Genomic DNA, 27,952 nt, shown 5'->3' on the forward strand with positions numbered 1-27,952 from the left:
AACTAAATAGTCGGTGTTTCGGAGGGAGGGAAGCACGGCGGAGACATTAAACAAGCAAAACAAAAAAAAAAAAAAAAAGAAATAATTAAAGGGCTTCATGTTTCTCCATCAGTGGCTTCCTGGAAGCCACGAGCCGCAGCTCCCTCCCTCCCGCCTCCCCTCTCTCTCCCACCCAGGCAGGTGCAGCGGCTGCGGGTCTGGAGGTCCGGATGGGCTCAGGATGGAGGTCCTGTCCTGCGATTGCTACACAGCACGTCCCTTCTCCCTCACTGCGAGCTGAATATTTCATGGGCTCCAACACCTGCATCCACCTGCAGGCTGACTGCTGGATGTCAACACCACGAGGCCTATATCACAAACGAATTTTTTTCTCTCGACTATCTATCTTCCATTTTTTCGGTAGTAAAATTCGAGATTTTTATTTTTTTTTATTATTATTATTATTTAACATTTTTGCAGTGCGTGACGTGCAGGGAACCGATTCAAGTATTTTAATAATCGGCCAATTTATGATTTATTTTCCAAAAACAAGGAAGGAAAAGGAAGAGGGGTGATGGAGCGCAAACAATAATGACAGTTTTTTTTTTTTTCTTATAGAAAATAAATATGTAAGAGCGAGAGTTGTTGCTGCGGGTGTTTGTCGTCATCACTCACGCACCGGGTGTCACAGCGGTCTCACGCGGAGGCATATGGCCCTCAGCTACCCCCACCCTCCAAACACACACACACACAGGGAGAGAGAGAGAGAGAGAGAGAGAGAGAGAGAGAGAGAGAGAGAGAGAGAGAGAGAGAGAGAGACTAACCCCCCTCCCGCTTCGATGAAGTTCAAGGGATCAGTGGCCACTGGTCATATGTAATATTAAAAATAACTGTTGTATTACTATTATTATTATTATCATCATCATCATCATCATCATCATCATCATTATTATTATTATTATTATTATTATTATTATTATTATTATTATTATTATTATTATTAACGTTTAATTTCCTGATTGATGTACCTTGATTATTGGCTGAAAATGATCGGGGCTTCAATGTATCTTAATTTTGCATCATCTTTTCTTCTATGAATAATTTCCTTCGGTCAGGCCTGCAAACATTCTGAGGAAAATCAACGCGTCACTGCACGAAATCAACCCTTTTCAAGATCCCATTATGCATGTTAGCACCTCTACTAATGTAATTCATTTGCGAAATAAATAATTATTATCTGTGTTAATTTCTGTCAATGTCTGTCTTTTCATGTTTATTTTATTTGTTATTTTAATGTCTAAAATGCGTCCAAGACGATCACTGATGGGCACTAATTAGATATCTAAAGCGACCAAAATCTTCATCCACACGCCTTTTGCAGCTGTAGGTTTATTGTTAATACATCTGAAAGCTGTATATCACTAAACGTTTTCAGATTTGAGGTGTGTGTCACTCATTCATTGAAAAAAAAAAACAACAACTAATTAAGCATAAATAAATAAAAAATAAAGTCCATACACAACTACAAATTAAACACAATCCAGATTATTTGAAAAAGATTTCTAAAATCTAAATTATAAAAATGAAAAAAATAATTAAAATGTGTATGTTTGTATGTTAATGAATCTTTATTTTTATTTTTTTATCAATTCCTAAATTCACTGAAATCTTCATATGTAAGAGGTGACTGTCTGAAGCAAGCTCCTGCTCAAAAGAACGTTTTTATTTATTGTAATAAATCTCCCTTTGTATTGTTCTGTATTATTTAGATCAGCTGAGCTGCAGTCTGCTGATGTGGTCAAGATCTGAAAGGCTTTTTAGTTTAGACATTCTTTACAAGAATCACTGATGTGACTTTCTTTGTTTTTTAATGGCTAAGACGGAACTGTAGAACGCAGATGAAAATGTGTGAAAAGAAATGACAAGTTTAGAAAACACATTAAGATATTTCTTTTCTGCAGAATGTCCAGTGTCATGATTGACACTCTAAAAATGTCAATAATGAAAACATTTGGAGAGTGCACACTCAAGAATTACTTATGCGCAATAAGAGCGAAACTGTGGATGACGGCGGGAAAGAGAAGAAGAAACAAAGTAGCGAGAGGAGGAGAAGCGTGGCTGCAGTCAGGAGATGATATTTGGTCCCAGGTGTGTATAATGACATCAGAAGGAGAGAGGTCCTGCATCTGCATGGCGCAGGAGATCCTGTTTCCCCAGAAAGTCTCTTCATGAGAGACAGGTCACGGCCGATGCCCTCCGTCTGACACGTAATTGGTGATATTGATTATAAGTTATCATATGCTGCAGGCAATTTGTAAGATAAGCTTGCGAGGGGTTAATTTGTCAGCCATTAACCTTTTGGACCGCTGAATATGTACGTGTAAATTCAGTTTGGAACAACTTCTAAATGGGTCACCTGACCTCATCTAATAAATGGAACGCTTAGGTGTTGAAGGAACCTTACAGTGCAACACAATGGTGGCCGTCCAGGCACGTTTGCCAGCCGCACAGGAGGAACGGTGAGGCTTCTGGAAAGGCTGTTACTTAAATTAACCTCCAATTCAAAGAGTCCAGAGCAGCACCTGGAATTCTTGCGCTGACCCTTTAGAAAAAAGATCTCATCATCTCCAAATGATTTTGACATTTCCAGGAAACACCCTTTCCTCTTCCTTTACATCTGTGAGCTAATAAGCCCGGCGACATTTCTGTGAAAGTTGAGCCGGTCACTCAACAAAAAGGAAATTATTACCATGGCAAAAATTCACTTTGTTCATACGTGCCCTTAATTTGTTGGATGTTTTGTTTTCCTACAAAGGTTAATTTTTGATGGCTCAAACTGCGAACTGACCGTAGTCTGCAAAAAGCCAGCAGCAGACTGCATTTGTTAAATGAGTTCATTTGTGTTATTCATTAAAGGCATTCATTTTTTCCTCATTTAGATTTTTGAATATAGATTATGATACATTTAGGATTGCACAGAGCATATGAATGAATTCAACAGGAGAGCAGATTCGTCAGCTTCTCCACATATGTACTTTTCCAACCCCAGCAAGGAAACATGTCAAATGCACAAAAATCGCACAAAAGAAAAGAAAAAACAAAAACAAAACAAAAGGCAGTAACCTTTGAGAAAGTCGATCAGAGGCGATCACGAGGTGTAGAGGCACGTAGTACAGCCCAGAGCAGTAAAGACAACCCACTTCAAGTTGAAAAAACATGACATTTGCCACCTCAGAGCATAAAACATGTCTCTTGAACTCTGCACCTGCAGAACCTGCAAAAACCCACACAGCATCGCGGAGCGGCAGGGAGGCCGAGCTATTCTAACTCTGGCAAACACTATTAAAAGTTGCTCAGTAATGGGCAACGGCACACGCTGGGTGCGAGCGAGTGAGTGAGTGAGAGAGAGAGAGAGAGGGAAGGAGGAAGAGGCGGGGTGAGAAAAGTGAGAGTATGAGTGAGTGCTGGTCAACAGATCAGTCTGTCAGCAAAGCGCGGCGGACAGAAAGAGTGCAAGCAGAGCAGAGGGCAGAGCCAGGCGGCTCCGCGCACGCACACACACACGCACACACACACACACGCACACGCACACGCACACACACGCACACGCACACACACACACACACACACACACACACACACACACACACACACACAGAAGGAAGAGGGCCAGGTACCTGTTAGGAGCGGAGGTCCAGTAGTGGTGATGATGGTGGGCCTTCCAGCTGGGCGCGCATTAATTATCCTCAGGGAAGTAGTTGGGTGCGGACGGACGGACGGATGGACGGGCCGGCGTCCTGCCCCGATGCTGCTGCCGTCTGTCCACCAGCATCAGAGGGAAGCAGGGACGGCCAGCAGCCGCAGGGAGACACACACACACACACACACACACACAGAGGAGAAGAGGGAGGAGAGTCAGTTCCACTGCCGTCCTGACACCAACACTGGTTCCCGTCAGATTGATCACACACACACACACACACACACACACACACACACACACACACACACACACACGCACGCGTGCGCACGCATTCACGCTACCACACAGAGGCCTCAGCGGTGACAGGGGGGAGGGTGGGGGGGCTTGGGGTGCGGCGGCCGAAGGGTAGCGTGCTTTGTTTCGCCTCGGGACACACACACACACACACACACACACACACACACGCGCACACGCACACACACACACACACGATCGGACAACCTCAATGCAAATGCAAGGAAATAATGTCACACACATGCACGTAAGAGCGTGCACACACACACACCACTCGGGCACGATCGGACAGCCCCAATGCAAATGCAAGCACCTTAATGTCACACACACACGCACACACACGCACACACAGGCCTCTGAGTGATTTGTGACTCTGGCCTCTAATCACAGATCCTCTATGATCCAACACTGACAAGAGAAGCCTCATAAAATATAAGTTTGATTTTTCTCTGTTTTTTCTTTTTCTCTCTCTGTCATCTGGACTGCAAAAGTGGTTTCCAATTTTTTTTTTCTCTTTTTTTTGCAGGGCCCTCATTAGGATTCTCTGCCCCCCCCCCACCCCCCCCATCTCCCCTGCACATCTGCTCCGCGGCCTAATGCCTGATGGAAAATGAAAACGGACCAGCAAATAAAAAGGGTCAAAAGTCTGGCGGGGAGAGGAGCGAGGGCCGTGATCGCACACAATAGACAATGAAAAGAGATGCATATGAGCAGCGGCGGCGGCGCTCATATGCAGGACAGGCCTCACCCTCGCCCCCGCACCACCCTCCATCCCACCACCTCATGAATGCCTCATAAACAAGCGCACACACGCTCAGCAGCACGCGACAACGTGCCGTCGAAATGACTGTCGGCGTCCGTCCTGAGAGGAACATTAAAGAATCCCAACTGATATCGTCGACCTAGTCTCTTAAAAAAAAAATCTGCAATGTATTTAAGCTGCAAGCCCGCCCCCCCCCCCCCCCCGGTTTATAACAACGCGTTCAAATGCACGCATGTGGCGAGACCGACAAACGTGGAGCGGCGAGGTGCGAGGGATGTTGGAAAAAACGATTTGCGGCGCATCAAGCAAACCCAACACCGCGGCTCGGGAGAGAAAATCTCCAATTTTTCCAAGTGAAGTCAGCAGGCGGCGGGAGGTCCGGGGGGGCGGGGGGGGTCTCAGTCTCAGTCAGCTGGCCTCTGTGTGCACAGAGACCCAGCTGGACGTGGTGTCCAGACCTCCAGTCCCACCACCACCACCACCATAGACCCTCTGGCTGAACTTGACTCCCAGGACTACAGATGGGAAGGGGTGGTGGTGGTGGTGGTGGTGGTGGGTGTGAGACCCTCACCTCTGCTGAACCTTGAACCTCACCCGCCCTCACTCACTCACTCACTCACTGACTGACTGGCTCGCAGCGCGGCAGGCAGGCAGGCAGGCAGCAGACTGCAGCCGGCTGCCCACTATTAAAAATCATTACAGATTGAATTCGGGCCTCCGTTCCCAGCAGCCTATCATCGCGCACGCAGCTGATCAATAGCGGGACGTTAGCGTGGCGACGCTTCCTCAAACACGGTGTCGACAACGCCGGTGCGATGGCCGAGGCGGAGGGAGGGAGGGAGGGAGAGAGAGGGGGAGAGAGAGAGGAGAGCCCCTTTGAGCCGAGCTTGAACCCTGGGGGGGCCCGAGGGTCTCGGCCGGCCGTGTTGCCGAGCGCGGCGGCGCTGCAACTTAAAAGCAGATCAGAGGGCTGCAACCTCAGAGCGCCGGAGCTTCTCCTTCCTTCCACCTCGTCCATCCCTCGCTCTCGTCCTCCGACTAAACGCGTCCTCCACACAGCCGTCACAATCCCCCCCCCCCCAGCACATTATGCACCAAACTAGAAGCATTTGCGCATTCAGCACGATCAGCATCGCAAGACAAGGTTAAATCCTGCAGGTTCCCATCCGCAGCATTTTCCTGTCCAGCACCAGCAGTGTCCACCAGTATTTCCGGGTTTACATCTTGTTGTCCTTGTTGTTTGTTTTGTTTCAAGCGACCAATAGGATCTTTGGGAGCCCAAGCTGGACACCCCCGCCCTCCCTGACCCTGCACGCCCCCCCCCCCGGGTCCAGGCAGTGTGCAGTCTAGCGGTGGTCTTGCCTGCTGCTTTCCCTCAGGGCCTCTCCTGCCACTCTAACCTCGTTTCTGCTCCGATCCTGTTCTGCCCCCCGCTCCATGTTCAGCCTGGATAATACCGTTTACCCGCTTCCCCCTGGTAAGTGTCTCCTATATTGGCCTTATCAGAGGCCTATCTGCACCACACAACATTTACCTTGGCAGAGCCCAGCATGGAGGAAGCCTCTATCATCATCAAACACCAGTCAGCAGAGAGGAAAAGGCGGATTGAAGGGCTGCCTTATGAATTATTGAGATTAAAATCTTTCTCTTATTACCTATCCTTTCCTTCCTCCGTTCCATTTCTCCCCGATGCTTCTCCTTTTTGGTTAAAATTTTAAAACATTTATACCCCTCTGTTCCTGGGTAAACGAGCTTGGGGCCGGTTTTCCATTAAAAAATAAGTTGGGGGAGTGAAGGAAAGAAAAGAATGGCGCTGCTCGGTCGGTTTTTAGTTTTTAGTCATCTTTAATCAGCCCGATGTTTCTCTGCCGGGGAAGAAAAGAGTCAGATGAAACAACAGCGTAATGATTTTTTTTTTTTCTTTGCACTTTTCTGCAGGCTTGGATGTCGGAGACTTGAAAGGGAAGGTAAAAAGAAGGACTTTCTTACCTTTTACTTTAAACTGTCAGGGAGTTCGCTCTAACTTTGTTCAGTGGTCAAAGTAATTTTCCAACTTATTAAAATAATGATGCATTAACAATGTACTTGTCATTATCCTGGGTCAGAGTGAACAGCGGGTTCACGGCTGAGAGCCGGGGCATTTCTATAATGATTGTCTGTCAGTATCAAAAAAAAAAAGACAGGTCCTAAGATGTGATATGATCTCTTTCTTGTTCTCATTTCACCTACAAATGTCTCACTTATTGTGCTAATTCATTAGGAAAAAGGCTGGTGCAGAAGGACCCTTCTTCTTATCGCTTCACATTAGAAGTGCCAATCAAGGAAACCGATGTGGTAAAGGCTACATTACGAGAATGCTTGCTAATAAGAGGGCTACAAAAAAAAGTCGAGAGAAAGAAACGTTGCCCCGGTGTCCTTCATTATCTGATTCGAGCAGAATTAAAGAGAAACGGGTGTGTAGCATTTTGTTCAGAAAAATAATTAAACCCTTACGTGCACTTTTTCACGCAACAGAAGGATTCCGAGTCGAGACCTCGGCTGGAGTTCACACCGACGCGGCATGTAGATTCCTCGCAGGCTTTCCCTTTTAACTTCACACAACTGACACGGCGGACACCAAGTCCGACTTTCAAGCGTGCGCTCCGCTGTGAAAGGCCATCGCGAGTAAAGCACACGAGCAAAGGTCGCAGGGCCCCGGCGGAGCCATCGCAAACCGGGAAATAACCCGAGCGCTCCGAGGAGGAGGGGGAGGAGGAGGAGGAGGAGGCTGAGCGCGGGCCAGGTCAGAGCGGCGGGCGGAGCCGAGCTAGCAAGGCGCCGCGCAGCGGCTTAAACAATGAGTGGATCTCGCGTGCGGCTCTTGCGGTCCCGGCGCCCGCTATTTATCATTCAGCTGCGATACAGGGGAGGGCTCGGCCGGCGTGGTCAGTAGTGTGCTTAAATGTGCTCTTAATAAAATATTTCTGGGGCTGCGCGGAGTCGCGGTCCCTGCGCTCATTAGAGGTCTCTGACCAGCTTGATAAGTGCGGCTCTGTGCCATAATGATTTATTAAGGCCGGGGGAGGAGGAGGGGCCGCTCAGTCCAAACTGCCTCAGGACACTTCAGCCACAGAGACATTTAAGAGTAAAGGCCTGGAATGGAGGGTGGCTCTGAACAGATTTACATCATCCAAGATGCATTTCAAGATGAATTATGGAAGACCAAATGAAATACATAGGACTTTTGCATTTTTCCCCCCGCTTTTTTCTCTCTCTCCCCCCCACCCCCAGATCGCCCTCTCTCCCTTTTTTTTTTTTTTCTTTTAAATCTATTCTCTTCCTGCCTGCCTTCCGTCTTAGTGGCTCGTCTGCATCGCCCTGAGGTAAATTCACGGCCATTTGCTTTATGCAGCAGCCCCGCTAATGGACAGACAGGAGGACATGAGGGACGGCGTTTAAAAATGAATGGAAGAGAGACGGTCAGATGGGCCCAAACAGACAAAGTTGGACCAATTCACAGGTTTAGACCGAGTCCCGTCCAGCTGTGACACAATAAACACATTAAGTTGGGTCTGCCTGCCTTTCCTGCTCAAAGAAAACTAATAAAATCAGATTGAAAATGTTGAGAAAATCCAATGAGAACACCGACAAAATCAGTAAATTCTTAAATGATTGTTTTTGTCTTCTCCACCAGGTGCGGTCACTAATTACAGACACACAACTGAATAAAATATTGCAAACAGAAGCTGAAATATCTGCACGAGGTTCAGAGCGGGATTCCTCTGTGGCCAGCATTGAAAAAAAAAAAAAAAAAAAAAAAAAAAGGCCAACAACCAACCTTAATTATCCCCACTGCCTCATAAGACAGAATGGAAATGTCATGTTTGCATAGAAGCTAATCTAAGGAGGCAAGAGCAGCACCTCTGGGTGAGCCGGTGTGAACAGGCGTCGGGCAGGTCAACACATCTCAGAGAAGCTCGAGAAAGCAGTGAGTCACGGACGCATCTCCACGGCGAGGAGCTCGGTGTCCTCCAACAGAGGAAACAGGCTTAGTGGTCGGGGGATGAATCCCCCCCCCCCCCTTGCCACAGTTTATTTTCAAAATCTCCAACATCCTATGGCTGTCTGTTTCTCCCCCTCTTTTTTTTTTTTCCTGCTTTTATTCTTTTCTTTCAAAATGAAACTGGAGCTGGGGCGGTGATAGTGATAGATGGCTCGGCGCTCTAACACTTTATCCAATCCGGCGCAGATTTCATCCAATAAAGAATCACTTGTGCACTCTCAAACTAAATGGAAGTCAGGCAGCAGAGAGAAAGGGGCCTGCCGTGTGTTTCTGAGCTGCGAAAATCAAATTTTCTTAAAGCTGCTGCGGCGGCGGCGGCGGGCGGTGGGCGGCGGCTGGCGGAAAAGGCAGCAACAGCCATGACTGGCCAGGGCCACGTCTGCACACACAATTTAATCCATCACAGAGCGCCTGACACCATATCAATCAACCTTTCATCAACATGCACCCCTCACCCCAAAAAAAACAACAACAACAACAACAACAACAAACCCCCCCCCAAAAAAATAATATATTTCTATTCAATCTCCTCTGACTGAAACGGCCCTTCAACCCAGTGACCACTGAGGACGACCGTGGAGGGAACATTTGGGGAGCTCAGCCCATCCTTTGGTCAACGTCAAAAACATATAAATAAACTAACTGATCTATAAATGCATAATAAAGCACAAATTGATCCTATGATCTGAATGTGGACGAATATTTTTTTTTTTTTTTAATTATCTCCACTGCGCATGTGCGCTACCGTCAGCGTGACGCGTTTCCACCTTTGGGGCAGCCGGTCGTTTTTTTTTTTTCCGGAATTTTTCATTTTTTTGAATTTACGATCAACCAAGGTTTAGATCGGATTGGAGAAATTTGCACATCTAAACACAGCTACAGTGTTAAAGTCTAACTTTCAGGACAAATGGGATCACCCTGTCTTCCGGACACTTGGTTGACACCACACGAGCGGTGGGGTTGTTTTCGGAATCCATTTAAAAACATAGGTATCTTTTTTTTATTTCCTATTTGATTAGAACAGCGCGGACACACAGTCGAGTTGCATCCTTCTTTGACTTTTCCTGAACAACACAGACTCCACCTTAGCCCCTCCCTTTGCTGTCCTTTGTTCCGGGAATAAAGTCCCTCTTACCCCCTTGTCTATCCCACAGGCTGTGGCTCCAGTGGCCTATGATTTATAATTCATAGGGGCCGCTTTTATATGGGACCTTAGTCTACCTGATACCCTGCCACCGGGCCTGTCCTGGGACGGAGGGGGGGGGGGCTCTTCATTACGCTGGGCACCGGTGTTCTTACATGACACCCGCCTCTTTGATGCACCGGTGCTGTATGTAAATTGGACATGATCATTTATTTTTCCCCATCATGGCACCGAGCCGTCTTCCTGAAACCGATGCCTGTAAACCCCCCCCCCCTCCTCTCCATACACACACACACACACACACACACACACACACACACACACGACCACCCCCTCCCCTCCGACACTGATCCATCTGACACTTTGATCGGGTCAACTTTACCTCTGCTTCCGACTTCCTGTTCTTCAGCCCACAATGTATGCATTTGGGTCACATGGTGCACTAAATTCACTCCACCAAGTTCAAACATTAAAGTCAACTCAAAGTCTGTCACTAAACTCTCCAGGAATGAGAAAATTCTGCTTCTTGTTCTTGTTCCAGTTTTGTAAGAATTAGACCTTTGTGATGTCACTAAAGGCACCGATAACGTTGCCATGTCGATTACAACACGTTCAGCCTGAGCTTCCTCTGCTCTCCAAGGCCACCTGGCAGCCAGTCTGTTCAGAATTCCTTCCAAACTCGTTAGAAGTCCAACAAAGCACTCATTTTTGCGGGAAGCTAAAGAATTTTGACCAAAGGTTGTAAACAGAGTGCTAAAATGCAGTTTCCTGGAGAGCTATAGTTTATTTTGGGCTTCATTCATTATGCATAGCTGCACGTTTGAAAAGCAAAGATTGGAAAACTGTTATAGAATATGGGACCTTTCACTTCAAACTTCCCTTGAAGCCAAACCAAAGAAGGAAAACTTTGCCTCCACGTAACATCCTGGCTCTTTTCCGTCAGTGGACGAGCATGTGGCTGTGCTCTTTCATCCTTCGAGACCTGGAAAGCTCAGGTCTCGGGGAAATCAGCGCTACTTCCTCGCAGGTTCATCCTCTGCTCTGACCTCCATGCATAGCAGAGAGGTCTGCAACCCAGGCTGCGCTCTGCAGCGGCTGCTCCTGGCCTAGGGCTCTGCTTGGCCTCTATGCCTCACTGGCTGCCTAAACCCTGGTGAGGCTCCGAAAGGCCAAACACTGTACTTGTTGTGGATGCCCCACCACCCACCAGTGTCTCTGCAGAGGGAGGTGGAGGCTGTTGTAGGGGGGGGGGGGGGGGTATCGAGGAGAGATTGGTGGTGGTGGTGGTGGTGGTGGTGGTGGGGCGTTGTCTCACTGCCAGCAGCAGCTCCAATGTGACAAAGGGGAGACGGGGAAGGCAGTGGCTCAGCCCCAGATCAGGCGCATGCATTATTGTTGTTGTTGCTAAGTGCTCTTGACTAATTATTCCTCCCTCATTTGCAAAACGGGGCCCGCCGCCGCATTTGCATATCAATGGCGGCGAGCGCGGGTGTACAATGTCAAGGACTGCGGGTTAAGCGTGCGGCTAAGCTGCGGGAGCACGGAGGCCGTCATCCCGACAACAAACACAATCCCCTCGGCGCGCCTCCACAGCGCCGCCGCCGCCGTGACACCACCACCACCAGCTCCACCACCAGCACCCCCCCGCTGTGTTTGTCTAATAAACACACGAAACAGAATGGGAGATGTTCGGGGTTGTGTGTGTGTGTGTGTGTGTGTGTGTGTGTGTGGGGTGGGGTGGGGGGGGCTGACACCGCGTACAGCTCTCTGTCAAATCAGCGGGGTTGCCCAAGGATTAGCTGGGTTTGTAACACAAGCCGGCGCCTCCGCGGAGATCATTTAGGCAATTACCAAGAACAAGGCCGGCTGCGGTGTCGAGCAGCTCACTTCAAAGGAGCCTCTGCCAGATGAACAGTTACAGCACGCTGGTCAATTTCCATACCAGCCAGCCCCACCACCACCACCCCGACCCAAGCAGCCGCCCGCCCACAGCCCCACTGTCTTTGGCTCGCCCGCTCGCGCCTGCAGGCGTTTCCCACTGCGCTAATGAACAGAGCAGCAGCACAACGCCGTCCCCAAAACACAAAAGTCTCGGCGTCGCGCGAGATGAGAAGTTCGTGGCGCGCTCCCTCTGCGCCGTCACCCCCCCCGACCCCCCTTCCCGTCCCCTTGCACAAAGAACCCCCCCACACCCCCCAAACGAAGGACAACAGCGGCTGCGAGACGCTCTGCCTCCCATGTGCCCCTGTCAACCGCGAGGGTTTGAGATTTGGAGCGTGCGCGAGCACTCCGCCGCTATTTGTAAAATTGATGGCGGGCCGAGATAGGACGAACGCATCACTTTTAAAGTTTAATATCCCCTCTGATGTTGTGGGTAAAAGAGTGAGGCGGCGCTCGGCGTCGGCGCTGCGCTGCGTTGAAAAATAAAAATAATGGCTTTAAGTTTTTCTTTTGCCTGTCAGTGCAAATGTTTTTATTTTTCCACCGGCGGCACCCTGGCGCGAGAGCTGTGGTGAGATTAGCTCCACTAAGTTGTTGAAATAGACGGCCTGACGCAAACACAAATTCTGCCCAACGTTAAAAGACTCCGACACGTACTCGGCCCCCCCCGTTTTAAAGATGAAACGCGGATATGAGGTTCAAGTGTCAATTAAAATTTGAGAAATTTGACAGGTTTATACGCATGGCATTGTGCCACGCTGATGAACTGCTTTATCACACTAAAGTGTTGGCTTTTTTTTTCGGATGTAATATTCACAAGGACTGTGCGATTCATTAACTCATGGCGCTCGGCTCCTCTGCAGCCGTCTGACAATTTCCTGAGACTATAATTAAGGCCAAGATGTCTCCACAAGCAGCTTGACAACAAAACTCTTGTATTAAACACACCAATCTTGCCAGTTTCCTGTGTAATTGCGCGCGTTCAGAGCACACAGTGGAAATACTAATGAAAGTGCCTCAGACTTAATTGAGTTTTTCTTTACTGCTCCTGCTCATCCAGAAGCTCTTAAGAACAAAATGAAACCCTACATCTTCCTCCTCCGCCTCTTTCAAAACACGTCCAGCAAACTCGGCGGCGGATCAGACAGGGTCATGTTTTAATGTCAGGGGCCCGAGACAAAAAAAACATACAAGCAACCAGATCTTTCGCTCAGGGTAGAGTTTCTAATCGCGCACTATAAATTATTCAGCCTCGAAAATACCCTCCCTCCCCAAATGTTTATTGACGCAGGACCCGCGGTGTCAGGCCGGCGACATGGATACGGATGCGCCCATCAAAGTTCGGAAGGAGCCACGGGGTGAGTCTGGAGGCTGACCCAGGTCAGAGAGCCGGGGACAGATGAGAGCGGGGAGCTCAGCCGCAGAGATAATCAATTGACTTCGGGGATGCAAAAGAGCAGGGACACAAGAACCCAAGCAGACAAACTGAATGTGGAAGATAAAAACCAGAAAAGAAAAGGCGACGCCACTGCCAGTCTAACCAGTGGTGTGGTCCGCGTCATATGCAGGTATATGCCGTATTACCAGTAGAAAACGCTCCCAATTACCGTAAAACCATAAAAAAAAAAATGCACAAAGGTACGTATCAGATCTGTTAGAGAGTCAGCCATTGCTTGAGTGCCGCTTTAGAGAATTTATTTGGGATTGCCCTTCATTGCCAAAACTTTTTTTGTTTGGTTTTGTTTTTTTCTTTGTTTAACCAGTTTTGTCTTTTGCGACTGCTGTTGTTCAGTTTATTAAAGTCCAACTGCAAATGACTGTTACACATCTTGTGCTGCTTACAATACATTTACGTTTAGTCAAATGCATCATCATCAGTCCTTCATGATCCCACTTACATGTGGATGCATTATATACTTAAAGCATTACTGAGCATGGTGATGCTTGTTTTGGGTTGTTTTGAAGTAACTGTGTGTGTGTGTGTGTGTGTGTGTGTGTGTGTGTGTGTGTGTGTGTGTGTGTGTGTGTGTGTTTAGATATATTTAAACATGCTGTTTTATGACATGTACTCCCAAAAGCTCAGGGCACTTTTAATAGAAAATATAATTGACTTTATGCATTAAATTCACACATGGAAATAACCCATCACAATTTCAGCGCCCCCCCACCCCCACCCCCACTCCTCTTCTCTTCCCCATTAGACTGCAGCCTTTGTCAGATAAAAGAGGTAATTTGTATTTTCCCAACACGTAAACTCGTTTAAATCTTTAACAGAGCAACAGGGAGAGAAAAAGAAAATCAGACAGCAGCTGCCAAGCAGCCGAGTGACAACCTGAATGTCTGTGTATGAGGAGGTGTGTGCCCGCGCCCTGTGCGTTACAGTGAGGGTTGCTGGGATATCATTATTCCCAGCAACCCTTATTATTCCCAGTGAAATATTTATCTCGCCTTTACGAGTCGTCAGCGGTGGCATGTTAACGTCGCACAAATGAGTTTCAGCCATCCCAACGCACTGCTGCTGCTGCTGCTGTAATGGTTTATTTTGACCGCAGCTGTTGTTGCAGTGGCTTCACGGGAGAAGGGAAGGCAGGGAGGGAAAAAAAAGAGGAGAAAGTTGAAGGCGATTATGTAAGTGTGGTCGTGATGTACGCGTGACTGCTCAAATACACACAGAGGCTTCATCCACTGCGGGGGTTGATTGCTGCACTTGAAGAAAAACTAATGAATGCTAATGAAAGAAAGCGTACGGCCAAAGTGTTGCCTCCATCCACACCAGACACTCTATTTTTGTTGTGTTTTTTTTCCCTCTCTCTTCTGGTGTATTCACTTGTGGCGCACTTACAAAATGCGAATACATATATTAACAAAATAATTTAAGCAATTTTTTTGAAAATGTTGAAAAAAGCACATTTGATGCATTTCCATGAAATGTTTCATTCTGAGGAATTACAGTAATATCCCCGGTGCTAAGTATTCATCCCTGACCTACTTAATAGACTGTGGTATCTCTCCGTCCGACTGATCAGGGCGAGGTGACAGCTAGGGAGCAATATGAGAAGAGAAATAAGAGTTGCATTCTGCTTTCCAACAACTGCTGCACATACGAGCGACAAGGGGAGGAAAACAGAGTAAAAGCAAAAGCGAGTATCTGAATAACATTTGGAAAAGGACGATTTGGAAAAAAAGAAAAAGTTACAATGCCTGCATGCGAGTGAGTGGCACAATCCATTGAGGTGCATCACAAGCCAAATCTTTCTGTCAAACATCCAATTCCACGGGACAAAACAGCTCCAGAGATCTGCCGACGCTCCCACTGATGGACCACTTTCAGGAAAACAGGAGGTGTTCTTCGCTCAACGTCCAGCCATAAAATGTTGTTTCACATTAACGACAATCTCTTGAGGCCTTCACGGGGGTTTTGGCAGCAAAAGACGCTTGAGAAAAAAAAAAAAAATCATCTGATCTTTTCGAAAGATTGTTGGGGATAATTATAAGACAGTTGTTCACAGTCATTACTCTTTTTTTTTCCCCTCGATGAGACTTCAGTGCGGAGGGAACAGGGCGTGTTCCCCAGACTCTCCTCACACAGCTCCAGCTCCTGCAGTATCCCAGCAAAGAACAACCACATGTTTTCCCTGATATTTAACCACACATTTCTTTTTTTCTACCAGCGGTCAGATTCCTTCACTCCCTCAGAGGAACTGGGTGGTGGTCACATGTATTTTTAAAGACTACTCGGGGTTTGACAAACACAAATTGGGTATCTGCCAGATTTGGGGTGCCATTAAAAACTCTATATGCTGTGCAGCAATTAAAAAAAAAAAAAAGACCAGTGGTATATATAAAAGTAAATAATGTGCCTTTTGAATTAAATCAGCAAAAAAAAAAAAAAAAAGAGAGAGACTTTCTTTCATGCAAACTTTAAATTCTTCCTACTGGAAAGTTAAAGGACAGAAGGAGTGCGAGCACGTGGTTTGCGCTGAACCGTTTTCGGAAAATGTTTTCATACCACTGGAACATGATACCCGATATGTAAAAAGACCACAACCTCTTTGATTGAACCTCTGAACTCTACAACGGCGTCTTCCTGTCCTAATGCTCGGTCAGTCGAACATCACTGCGAGATGAAGGAGCGAGACACTCCTGTGTGTGCACCGCGCTCCCCGTCCTCTGAAGAGATCTGAGCTGGAGCCCGGCTCGGCAGGCGAGACGCGGGTCAATCACGCAGTCTGCGCATCAGAGACCGCCTCCGTCCCCGCAGGAGCACTCTGACCCTCTCATCTAAATATTGCATGAATTACATGTGCTGGGTTTCCTGTAGCGAGTTAACCACAGCTGATAAAGACAGATGTTCCTCTTCCTGCAGGGACCTGCTAAATTTAGCTCTGAGAGAGGCCGCGAGTCGTTGCTCGACGGGCTCGTCGGGGGAATCCACGGAAGTTAAGACGCCTCAGCGGGAAGCCAGCGCGGTTCTTCGAGGTGAGGCAGTCCGAAGACTGAACACAGGCTGTTGAACAAGGTGTTTGGTATCTCGCTTTGTTGTTATACAGTCCACATTCCTCAGGTAAGTCCCACCGAAATAAACAGCTCAAATCAAAATCACGTGTGAACTCGAACCTCTTTATATTACACTATTAATAAGGTCTCTGGGAGCGACTCAATACCAGCTTGCAGGTCACAGTGGAATAAACTCTCCAGTGCACCATCCCGCAGGTTTAGGGCAGGTTAAGAGCCAACAATTATCAGCCGGCACAAGTCTTGCGGAAACAGCGGAGGGGTGTTTAATAAATACCGACATGGAGGCATCCGCAAAGTCCGTGTGATGAAAAAGCATTAGATTTATTGCGCTGGAAGCCAGCCCCCGCATAATGAAGTTTAATCTCTCTGATCTGTATCAGTAATGGGGGTGTGCTGCTTCTAATTACAGAGACAGCATTGATAATCCTGTTAATACCAATCAGATAGGCAGCAAAATCAGTGGGAGGGCGCAGCGGAGGAGGTGGAGGACGAGGAGGAGGAGGAGGAGGAGGAACAAGAGGAAGAGCACACAGAAGAAAAATAACAGCTAAAAACATTCCAATTGCACAAGCAGCATTAGAAATTAAGAAAATGTGCATTGTGTGCATCTTATGTCCTAATGGAAGACATTTTAAAGCAGTGATGTAAGTGGAGCCTTTCTTTTCCAAAGTGAATTTGTGCAATTTATCACTTAATTTTGTACCGACGATGAGTTGCAGCTTTCAATTCGTTGCAGCGGATTTTCTAACACTCCCTTTTCATATTGTCTCTTGGTGGTCGCGTGCCATAACTATCTGGAGAATGAAAATCCCCCTCAAGACATCTGAATACATATCTTCCCCTTTCCAGGATTCCATCCGGCTTTTCATTTTTCTCCAGGGGGAAAATAGTGTGAAATACACACAGCACTTCTTTTTCAGTAAACTGTTTCAATCCATCTTTGTAAATCAAGACAAAGTGATCAGATTTTTCTTTCATCTTTCTTATTAAGGCGAGAGGGGGAAAAAGTCAAACTCCTCAATCAACAGTGATGGCCAATTATCTAAACAGCCAGTTTGAACACACTCCCGTCCATCTATTTAAAAGCAGCCGAGGACACCTCCTCCTTGTCGCCCCTCCCCCTGTCCACCGCCAGGACAAACTGATTATTTTAAACATGAGGCTGGACGGGATTTGATGGAGAGGTGGTGATAAAAAAAAAAAAAAGGCCAACCCAGAAAACGGATGAAAGGCGTAGAAAAGCAGATGCAGATCAGCGGCGGAGGCAAATCCCTCCTGCGTCCAGCCAAACGAGTCCGAGGGGAACCAAACAAAATGTCTCCCCGCCCATTTACAATTCAAGCCACCGCCGCCACGCGTCTTGTTACTAAAACTCCCCAGTTCTGAGAAAACGTCCGGCATTACATGTCTGTAATGCTTCATTAGTGGCCCCCGAAAGGAAGCGGCGCCCGAGAGAACTAAGGAGACGGCAGCAGATAACTCAATGACGAGCAAAGCCGTGCAAGGAGGAATAAAAAAAAAAGAAAAAAAAAAACAAAAGACAGAGAGAGAAAGTTAACTTTCTCTTATTCTGCCCGTTTGCCCGGGGAGGGATGTTTGTGAAGGAGAGGGAAAACTGAGGCGATGCTTGAGCTCCTTCATCCTGCTTATTACAGCGCCGCTCTGGCTCTCTGTCCTCAAGCCTTTCTGCGCCTCACCATTTTAACTACACCTGTCATTTGCGCTCCAGTCATTTTGCCCATCGACTCGCCTTTCTTTTTCCTTTCTTTTCTTTTCTTTTTTTTTTTGCGGCTTAGCTTACAAGGACTGTTTGCCTGGGCCTGTCTGTCATGAAGAGGCTCGGGCCGGGGCAGCGATCTGGACTCGGGAGGGCGGAGGAGGGGTGGGGGGGGTGGCTGGCGAGGGCGGGAGTTATTTCTGCATCCGCCCGCTCCTGCATGCGGAGCATCCATCTTGTCCAGCGGGAGACGGAGGTGGGGATGAGAGTCAACGGCGGCACCATCTCCAGCCACTAAACACACTGGCTCGCAAACCTCGCAAATCTGTCTTCTGTCACTAGCTGTGTTTCCATGACCCCTGGAATTGCGCAAAACCATTTATTGCAATAAATATTGCAATAAAAAAACTTCGAAAAACCTCTCAAATATCACTAGTAGGTTTTGACGCTTTCATGAGGTGGTTTTTGAGACGTATCCATATGGAGGTATATCGCAAAAGTGTCATAGAAACACTTTGCACGGTCACATGACCAGTTCAATTAAGTGAAAATGTCGCGTTACGGAGACGGAATACGCAGATTAATTTCAAAATGTTTTGTACCTCCATCCTCCTCAAAGTGGGGTCTCGCGGGACGAGAATTACGGCTTATGTGCTTCACACCATTCAATGGAAACACATGCAAATCGCAATCGTATTTTGTCAACATTTTTGAAATATCGCTTTTATTTTTGCGAAAAACAGTCACGGAAACGCAGCTACTTTCTCCACCACTTTAATCCTGCTGCAGCTTTGCCTCCTGTCTCACATCAACACCTCGTGTTCAGCCAGAGCTCCGCCTTAACCCACCACAAACAATTTTTTTAACCTCGATATGGAAGGTGAGGGATGTTGGGAGAGTCGACATGTTGGTGAAAAGATCTTGTGCGTGTTTTTTGATTATCAGAGGACGCAGCCGATTAAACAGAAGCTCAAAAAAAGACACTTAATGAGGATCGCATTAGGCTGTATCTTAGTCCTGTCTTATATCACTGGTGGAAATGGGATTCCATCGTAAACGCTGTAAAAGATTAGACGCTGAATTTAGGAGTAAACCATGGGACACATTGCAGCCCGCACGTCAACATTAAGTGGTGAAGCAGAGAAAACAAGAGAAAAACACAGCATATAAGCAGTTGTGGAAGAGAGACTTAACCCAGAATTCTAAAAAAGAAGTAAGGCTCTATTGACTGGAACACGGTGCCACCTACTAGACCAGCGCGCTCTCATCCGCAGAACGCGGAGAGAGAAAAGGAGCAGGAGAAATCGTTTGCTTTGAACCCTCCAACGCTGCAGCGTGGATAAACATGGAGGCGAGTGGCTGTTTCCTGGCTGCCAGCTTCCCCTCTTCGCTGCTGTTGCTTTATTATTTCATTAAGTGTAAATCCTGTCAGTGCTATGGCACCCTGAGCCTAGTCCAGTCCTGCCACTCCACCCTCAGCAGGTTAAATTATAATTTAATTACAGAGCCTTAGCTGCATAAGCTGCTTGGGAGCGCCGGCCCTCCAGAATAATTTGAAAAGATGGTGTCTCCCCTCATCCTCACACGCCTGATCCGCGAGACCTGAGCCCCCTGGAGGCCCACTTCAATATCCCACCTAATTATCTCCCTCAAATCAGGCAGCTATAACAGAGAAATACCAGTAATTAAGTTGGATGGGAGGGAAGAAGGGGGTGGGGGGGAATATATATTGTTTGAGGAATCTTTACAGGCTCACTTCTCTTTCCCCCTCCGCCGCGAGCTTGAAGAGCGGCTCGGAGCTGTAGGTGTGCCCTAAGGAGATGTTGTTTCAAGCTATTTCCAACACAGACTCGAGTGTATCTGCAGTGCAGAGGTGTAGCTTTGTTAAGCACTTTAACTACTTTATAGCCTGCTTTAACGCGCCGGCTCATCCCCGCGCGTTGGCTTTTCTTCATTTGCAGACGTGTGCAATGATGAAATTATGCAAACCGCCTCCCAATTACACAGTTTTATGTAGGTTACAGTCACGTAAGATGTATTTGTCAGATGTATTTATGTCTTGGGGACACAGATAAAGGTTTTGTCTAACTTTACTAAAAAAAAAAAAAAAAAGAAAAAAAAAAAGAATTAAAATGATAAAATAGAAACCTTAAAGGGGCGAACTGGCATGTTTATTCTTTCTTGTTCAACTCTAGCACACTAGTAAGTTTCCTCTATTTCTATGTAAAGATTTAGTTTGCATGATTTCTCTCAAACTGGCTGAAATCAGAAAGCAGCACTTAATCATGACAAAAGTGCTGCTTTTAATATTTTGCCTTTATCACATTACCCAGCCAGCTGTTTGCAGTTGGCACGTGCAACTGCCGCAGTTTAAACAAAAGCAGCAGAGGAATAAGAAAGGAAAAAAGACAAGCTCTTCACCCCAGTATCAGAGACAGACATGTTATCTACAACCACAGTAATGTGACACGTAGAGAGGAAAATGTGCGCAGAATCTACGGCAGTGATGTTGTGTCAAACTCTTAGAGGCGAGAAAAACAAACCTGTAAATCAGCTCTGACAGTCATTGAGAGGGACAATGACAACTCTGTTTTATTGTCTGGCAAACACAGAAGAAATATCTTTTCATATAAACTTCCTTTGTCTGCATTTATTTGAATGTAAATACGACTCCGACTTGTACTGGTTTATTATTCCTTGTCAGATGATCTCTCGCCAAGGATGAATCATTTATGAGGGGATTTATTTTCAAAGAGAAATGAACTTGTACGCCACGCCTTGCAAAAACGCAATATAATTATTTCTGGGCCCCAAAAATCATTTTATTTGCTCCAATTTGACACAGAAATTGTGAAACTTTTAATTCAAAAGAAGGCGTCAGGCCAGGCAGAGGGGATTTTTTTAATGTATTATTTTTTTTTGAAGGGATCAAATACAGTTTGTAACGCCACTGGAAAGCAAAGGGTACTAATTTACTATTCACAGTGCTTTCATAACAGAACTGCAGTTTCATGTAACTTAACTGTGCCTGTTAAAAACCTTCTCCGTATAAAAGAGCCCCTTTAACACCGATTTTTTTTTTTTTTTTGCTTCTCTGTGAGACAAAGATGAGTAACTACACAGGAGATAATGAATAGACTGGAAAATGAGCGAAAGTCGCTCTGTGCTGTTCAATCTCGGGGACAATTGCAGCATTTTGGAAAAAATTGCTTGCAACCGCCCCGCTACACCTCCTCCCATCCCACAGACCCCTCCTCTCACTCACACACACACACACACACACACACACACACACACACACACACACACACACACACACACACACAGACACACACACACACACACCCTCCAGCTCACCCCAACGTGCAGATGTACACACCTCCGACAGACAGACACACACACACACACACACACACACACACACACACACACACACACACTCGCCCACCTCACCCCCTCTCATCCCATAATCCTCTGGCAAAGCCCTCTCTGTCCACGCGGACCCCCCACCCAGCGGGACCCTGCCAAGGCAAATTAGAGATGGAGGGGGGGCTTTTGTTTCGAAGCACTCTGTGAGAAGGAGAAAAAAAAAAAACCCAAATCATTTCTGGAGCTGGAGCAATTTGACATGCTGTGATAACTGCTCTGTCAAAAAAAAAAACTTCTTTGACATCTCTGAAAGAAAATTTTCACCCCCCCCCCCTCCTCCCGCCCCCTCACATCCCCTCCTCCTCCCCTTCGCCCCTTTTTTTTTTAACCACAAAAACCAGAGCTCCATTAAAAACAATCTTGAAAGGAGGCGCCGGCTCATGAGGTTGTTTAATTACGGCCTGTTCGCGTCACTCCTGCTCCATCACTCATCTCCGTCTAAACAGAGGTGGAAACAAACTGGCCTCCATCACCACAGCACGCGGCACAGCTCTCCGTCTCCACGCGGTCGCCTCCCTGCACGCCGTCTCACCTGCCTCTTGCTCTCGTGCCTCGGTATTATTTCTGGCCTTGAAGAACCATCTCGGCTCCTCACCTCTCTTCCGAGTGTTCGCCCACCCCCCCCCCTCCTCCTTCCCCCGTTTTCTCCCTCCGAACCAATAACTTTTGTTGTTGCCTTGCTGTTACCATCAGCCCTCTGTATGGATAGCCCACTTGTGTTTTGTTTCACTCGCTGCCTTCTCGTCTACCTGCCAACAGTTCTGCGGCGAAGGGCCGGCCGCTTTTTGGAAGAGACAATCAGAGAGCGGCAGCACTCGTACAATCTGCTTCACTGCTAGAGAGAAAATGTCCTTTTTATCTCACAGTGTGTCTTGGCAGATGAAGACAATTGCTTCTACCTCCAAGGAAAAAACCTGCAGTGTGTGTGTGTGTGTGTGTGTGTGTGTGTGTACAGATGCAGAGAAGGGCCACAAGCAGAGAGGCCAGAGATGGAAAATGCAAGACGGATGAACGAATTCTGTTCATAATTAGAGGAACTAATTAGAGAACCTTTAGCTCATGTTGTTAAAGACCCAATGCATTAAATTTAGAATCAAAAATATAAATATATATTCTAATTTATGTACAGTAAAAGCAGGTATTTGTGTTTCTTTGCAAACAAGCAACATTTATTTTTACAATTGTACAATTCTAATATTTATTTTTATTTCTTTAAAGAATTGGTCGACTTTTACTACCTATTGTACACACACAGAAGTCCGATCGGGGCATCATGATTGTACCCTTGCGTCGGAGAAGGCGCATGTGGAAGATGTGAGATCAAATGGTGGGACATCAGTAAAAGGGGTTTAACATTAACATTAACATTAACATTAACATTAACGTTGCTGTGATTTTAGATTTCTGTACATCACAGCCGTCCCTCAGTTTAGTTCTCTTTAACTACTATTGACATCTGAACTTATAGGACTTAGAGGCCATACTGTGTGTTTCTGAGTTCTGGGACTCATTCCCGTGTTACACATGTATATACATATCTTTTACATTGGTTTTCATTGAACTCCTTGTGTGTTATGTTGAGACGTGTGTCAGCGCAGCACCGCTGGATTTCACTGGATGAGACTGTGGAACTGATCACGGAAAAAACGGGCAACTCCTGAGTCTTGATGTTCTTTGGGAAACTCAGTTGGTTAACTGGAGACACTTTCTCTCATTACTGACGCAGATAGCCCTCAGTGTGCTGGACTCTCAGATGATCTCTGAAGCAGCTTCAGTGGCTTTTTTTCCGCAGCGAAGAAACAACACAGCAGCTTTAGGGTCTGATTAGACACAGTGCAGTCTGCAGGTCACCTCTATTTAAGGCTGGGAGGGGCAGAAAGAACAGAATGCTGAGGTTCAAGCTACAAAAGTGTTGGGCAACGGCGATAGAAATATCGGCTGTGGCAGTAATTGGCACCTCAAGCGCCGTCTCTTGCAAAAATGACACAAATTAAAACAAATGAAGCCGTATAGATTTTTTAAAAGCTGAAAACAGCCGGGACACTTTTCCCCTTTGTCAGCTGTTTCCAAGCAACTGTGCATCATATTTACCATTACTGAGGCGAGAAAATCTCAATTAATCCAACTGGATTCAGACAAAATGAAAGGTGATGCAGCTTCCTGCAATGGGAAAAAAAAAAAGAAAATCAGGTTTCCTTTGGAACCAAGAAAATAATACACAACACACTCATGTGGTGCATAAAAAAAAACTATAAAAGAGAGTCAGCCTCACTGCAATCTTTGGTCGAGAAGTTTCTATATTGCTGTTACTGCACAGCATTTAGTGGAGAACTTCCTGTCTGAAGCTCCACCTCCGCTACGTCTGCGGCTCTCTTACCGTACAAAGCAGTGCACGCGCCAAGCGGCGACAGGAAGCGGCGTGTGAACAACTCTGCGCACAGTTTACGTGCGCTCAAGCGCCGCAATCTTCGCCCAGGTTCAAGTCGGCGGACGTGCGTTCCCGCCCCTCCTCCATCATCCCGACGGATTTGACAGCAAAGTCGAGGCAACAGTAGTTTAAGTGTCGTGCGCTCCCGCATATTCTGAAGCGAAAGTGCAAACCACCCCGGCGAACACGCGTTATCGCGGCCGTCTGTTCATAAAAAAAACCAGCACATTGAACGAGCTGCCTCCTCGTGGCCACCGTCCTTTTACGAGCGGCGCTCCGTCGTCGCAAAAACAGGAAATTGGACTTTGGTGCGGCGCACGCAAGCAGAATTTTTGCATGGCGCTAAGACGGCACCCTGTTAGAAAGGAGAGGAGTCAATGATTCCCCTTATCTCAAATCAAAAGCGTCGCCCCAGACGCTCGCAGCACTCGGCGCCTCAATAACCTCTTCAACTTCAGTTGTGTCTTTGAAAGCGCTCGATATCTTAATCAAATTGTGCCACCCAACACATTTTTCCCGCCCCTTTGGGATCAATGTATTTTACATTCCTCAACCCCCCTGTCTGCCAATATCAGTGATGGAGGAATATCAATAATGACAGCTACATTTGTATCTGTATGCTTTTCTGGCAGGGGGATCCGCTCCTCTCTTGCCCTTCGGCTGCCTCTTCACCCACCGGCAGCCACACAGCTCATGTTCAGCCAGGCGCACACAGGATATTAGCTTCTCTACCAGCAAATTTGCTTTTCACGTCTTTTTCTTTCTTCATCTAACCAGTTCTTGGAAGGCCTGTTATTGAGCTTAGTGTCCACAAATGCCATTGATCCGAGCCACAACTGGGATCTATACCCCGGCACTTTAACACTCTCCCAGCGTGTTAGTAATACTAATCCTGCACCACCGGCAGGCCCATTGATTTTATAGATTTCCCCCCAAAGATGTGATAATGATATATCATTGTTAAATTTGGTAGAACAAACTGCTTTGCCAATCTATCGACGTGCACAAATGGCTCGGTTTAAAGACGCCCTACAGGCGCGCCGCCGTGCACTTTTGCACGTTCACTTCAAAATAAGAGCCTGCATCTGGAGGACACCACGGACAAAAAGTCCTACAAACTGATCCTTCAAACAAAAACAAACAAAAAGGAAAAAAATAAAAAAGTGCAGCCACAACGTTTCCTTCATCAAGACGGCTCCCCTGCAGTGGGGGGGTAGGGGGGGGTTTAATATGACGGGTGGGACGTGACCCAAAGCGCCATCAGAACACACAAATGACCTCCGCGGGAGCGGGGCCTGCAGACGGGGGGAACTGCAGGGGGAAAGTAAGAAAAAAAAGAGTGTGTACAGTGAAGGTGCTCTCATATTATAGCTGATGAAACCTCGGGGATCGCGGGGCAGGGGTGCGGCGCAGGCGGAGGTGAAGGATCGGGCTGGAGCGGGGCTGTGGGGCACGAGGAGGGCGGGGGTGGCAGAGGGATGAGCAGGGGGAATAGCGAGTCCTGGAGAGAAAACTAATGGGCGAGGCGGCGGCAGTTCAAACCGGAGGCGCAGCGAGGCAGCAGTGGCCTGACACAGCTGAGAGGCCTCAGAGGAGCAGCAGGCCTATTAGAGGCAGATAAGGGCCGGCGCTGAAAAAGCATCCTCTCAACGGCGCAGCAGTGGCAACAACACAGGCATGGGCATCAATTAAAGAGAGAAAATATGATGCGGAGGTGGTAGGCGCATTAAGTTGAGGGAAATAAAAAAGAAAAAAACAACAAAAAAAAAAACAACAACACCAACAAACTGGCAACCTCCCCGACCAAGCTGAAGTGACTGGGAACGGGCAGGGAGCATCAGCGGCGAAATGTGGTCGATTTATCTGGGCGGCATTGTGGAGACGGGGGAAGTTCATGATGAGGTGTGATGCAAAGGGGAGAAAAGAAATGAGTCTAGATGCCTCCTGGACACAGAAGTGCACACGAGGATGAAAGATGGGAGACGTGGAGGAGGGGGAAAATGAAAAAAAAAAAAAACTCGAGCACAATCTTTACAAGGGGGAAAAAAAAAACTGAATCCCGCCGTTAGATGACTGCTAAGATAACTAATTTAGCTTTAATTCAGGGGCTCCTTCCTGGCCGGTGAGCCTACAGGCAGGACGCCATGTGCCAGGCTGGGGCGTCCTAGATTCTTTATGGACACGGAAACAGCCGTCACACCACGAGGACGAGACTGAACGGCAAACTGAATCAGACATGCGACACTATAATTGACGGCAAATAATTGCCCTGCGAAAATAACACAACAACGAAGCAACAAGCGCTCTCCTCCTCAACCAAAGAGCTTACAGCACGCCATCTTCCAGGGGCTGCTTTACATCATCGGCCCCCGCGGTGTCCTTGCAAGGTGCCCGTCTCCCGCCCTCCGGAAAGAGGTGTGGGTGGCGGACAGCCTTCGTGAAACCAGCGGTAAACAACGGTGAGTCAAAGTGACACATGCTGCTGATGAAGGGACAGTCTCCTGTTTTTGTTTGGAGTCGTATGCGCGGGAGTATCCTCTCCTTTGGTTCACGCCGGGTTAATGTGATTTCTATTCCGCCTGTCGGGTTCCGGAGCGCCGGCTTTGTGAGCGGTGGTCAGGTGAAGCCCGGACTCAGCCCCCCTGTGGCCATTAGCGTGGAAAGAAGACAAGCAAATAAGCACAGAGGAGCTTGATATGCACAGGTCACTGCACAACCAGCAGTCAAAAAGCATCTCACCCAGGAGACCGTTAAAGCGCTACCGCGCCGCGGAGAGCGAGGGGCCTTAATTACGGGTTGCTCTCCGCTTTGGGGGCATTTCAAGGGATGAGTTCATGCTGGACACTCAGCGTGGAAAAAAAACCAAAAAAAAAAACACCACCAAAACGTAGATCTCGCAAAAGTTTTTGATGTGCGTGTCTCACTTATTCCCATCTATCGTACTAACAACCGCAATCAAGTGGATACATTTTCAGTTTTTTTTGGTTTTCCCCTCCCCTCCTAAAATCCCACCATTTCCACCGCCATCTATCTTTGCTCTGCTTTTAAGAGGCCCGAGGGCGGCGCTGGCGGTAAATCTTTAAGGATTTGACTTGCAAAAAGCACCTCATGTATTGTTTATGAACAAGAAAGCAGAGGTTTCCCCTCCCCTCACCTGCCTCCGAGCACGTTGGGGTTTTTTTTTTTTTATTTACTTATCTTTAGACGCGCACTAGTTAGGCGGAGGCACACTTGTCTGAACACATCCATGCAAATGGAGACAGACTGCGTCCTCGTCTGTCATTTCTCATAAGGAGAGTCAAAACTCTTCCATTCACGTTAAAGATTCTCAAGTGACATCTCCAATTGAGTCAAGCGAAGCGGTGCGTCGTACTTCAGCCCCCGAAAAGAGAAAGAACACGGGGGCAGGGTTTCATAAAAATGCAGTAAGTGCCATCATAACATTGAAATATTATTGGGGGGGGAAAGGATTTAAAAGGGAATCTGTCATCAGGTGTCAGCTTGAGCTACCGCGCTGAAACCTCCTTTTGTTCGCAACTTATGGAAGAAAAGGGGGAGAGAGGGAAAATTGCCCCCCGTAATTGGCATCCTGATCAAGGACAGGCATGGCAGCTGAACAATGCAGCCACTAATTTATCACGAGTCATTATGAGCTGGTGGGATAATGCCAGCAGACTTGGTCACAAACAGCGACAGAGAGTTGCGGAATCAAACGCGCCACTGCTCGGCGGCTCCGGGTGACAACACGAACAATTCCGGAGTGCGACAGAGGCAAAGTGTGCTGGCGTGAGGGGGTCCCAGGCTGATTAAAGGGCCGTTACATATGTGAGGGTTTGGGCTCAGGTTGGAGTCGACACCTGATCGCATTTCACTCCAGTTCACTCCAATCACGGCCTTAATTATGACTCACCTGAAGAATTTTGCCGTGTCGTGGGCAGCTACATTTACAAAAATGACATTCACGTTTCAAAATGTCGGCAGGTAAAAAAAAAAA

At 47.2% G+C, this 27,952-nt stretch overlaps 1 long non-coding RNA gene across 1 annotated transcript in view; it reads right to left on the reverse strand.

The window, feature by feature from the left end:
• Positions 1-27,952, reverse strand: part of LOC142887878 (uncharacterized) — a 95,638-nt gene that overhangs the window by 39,060 nt on the left and 28,626 nt on the right. Inside the window, exon 2 of the long non-coding RNA XR_012926612.1 lies at positions 3,657-3,797. This is a non-coding gene — a long non-coding RNA (uncharacterized LOC142887878). The remainder of the gene's footprint in view (positions 1-3,656; positions 3,798-27,952) is intronic.

The sequence above is a fragment of the Nelusetta ayraudi genome, unplaced genomic scaffold (genome assembly GCF_046127955.1).
Source record: "Nelusetta ayraudi isolate G7.1 ecotype Tasmania unplaced genomic scaffold, CSIRO-AGI_Nayr_v1 ptg000002l, whole genome shotgun sequence".
In the NCBI taxonomy this organism is placed as follows: domain Eukaryota; kingdom Metazoa; phylum Chordata; class Actinopteri; order Tetraodontiformes; family Monacanthidae; genus Nelusetta; species Nelusetta ayraudi.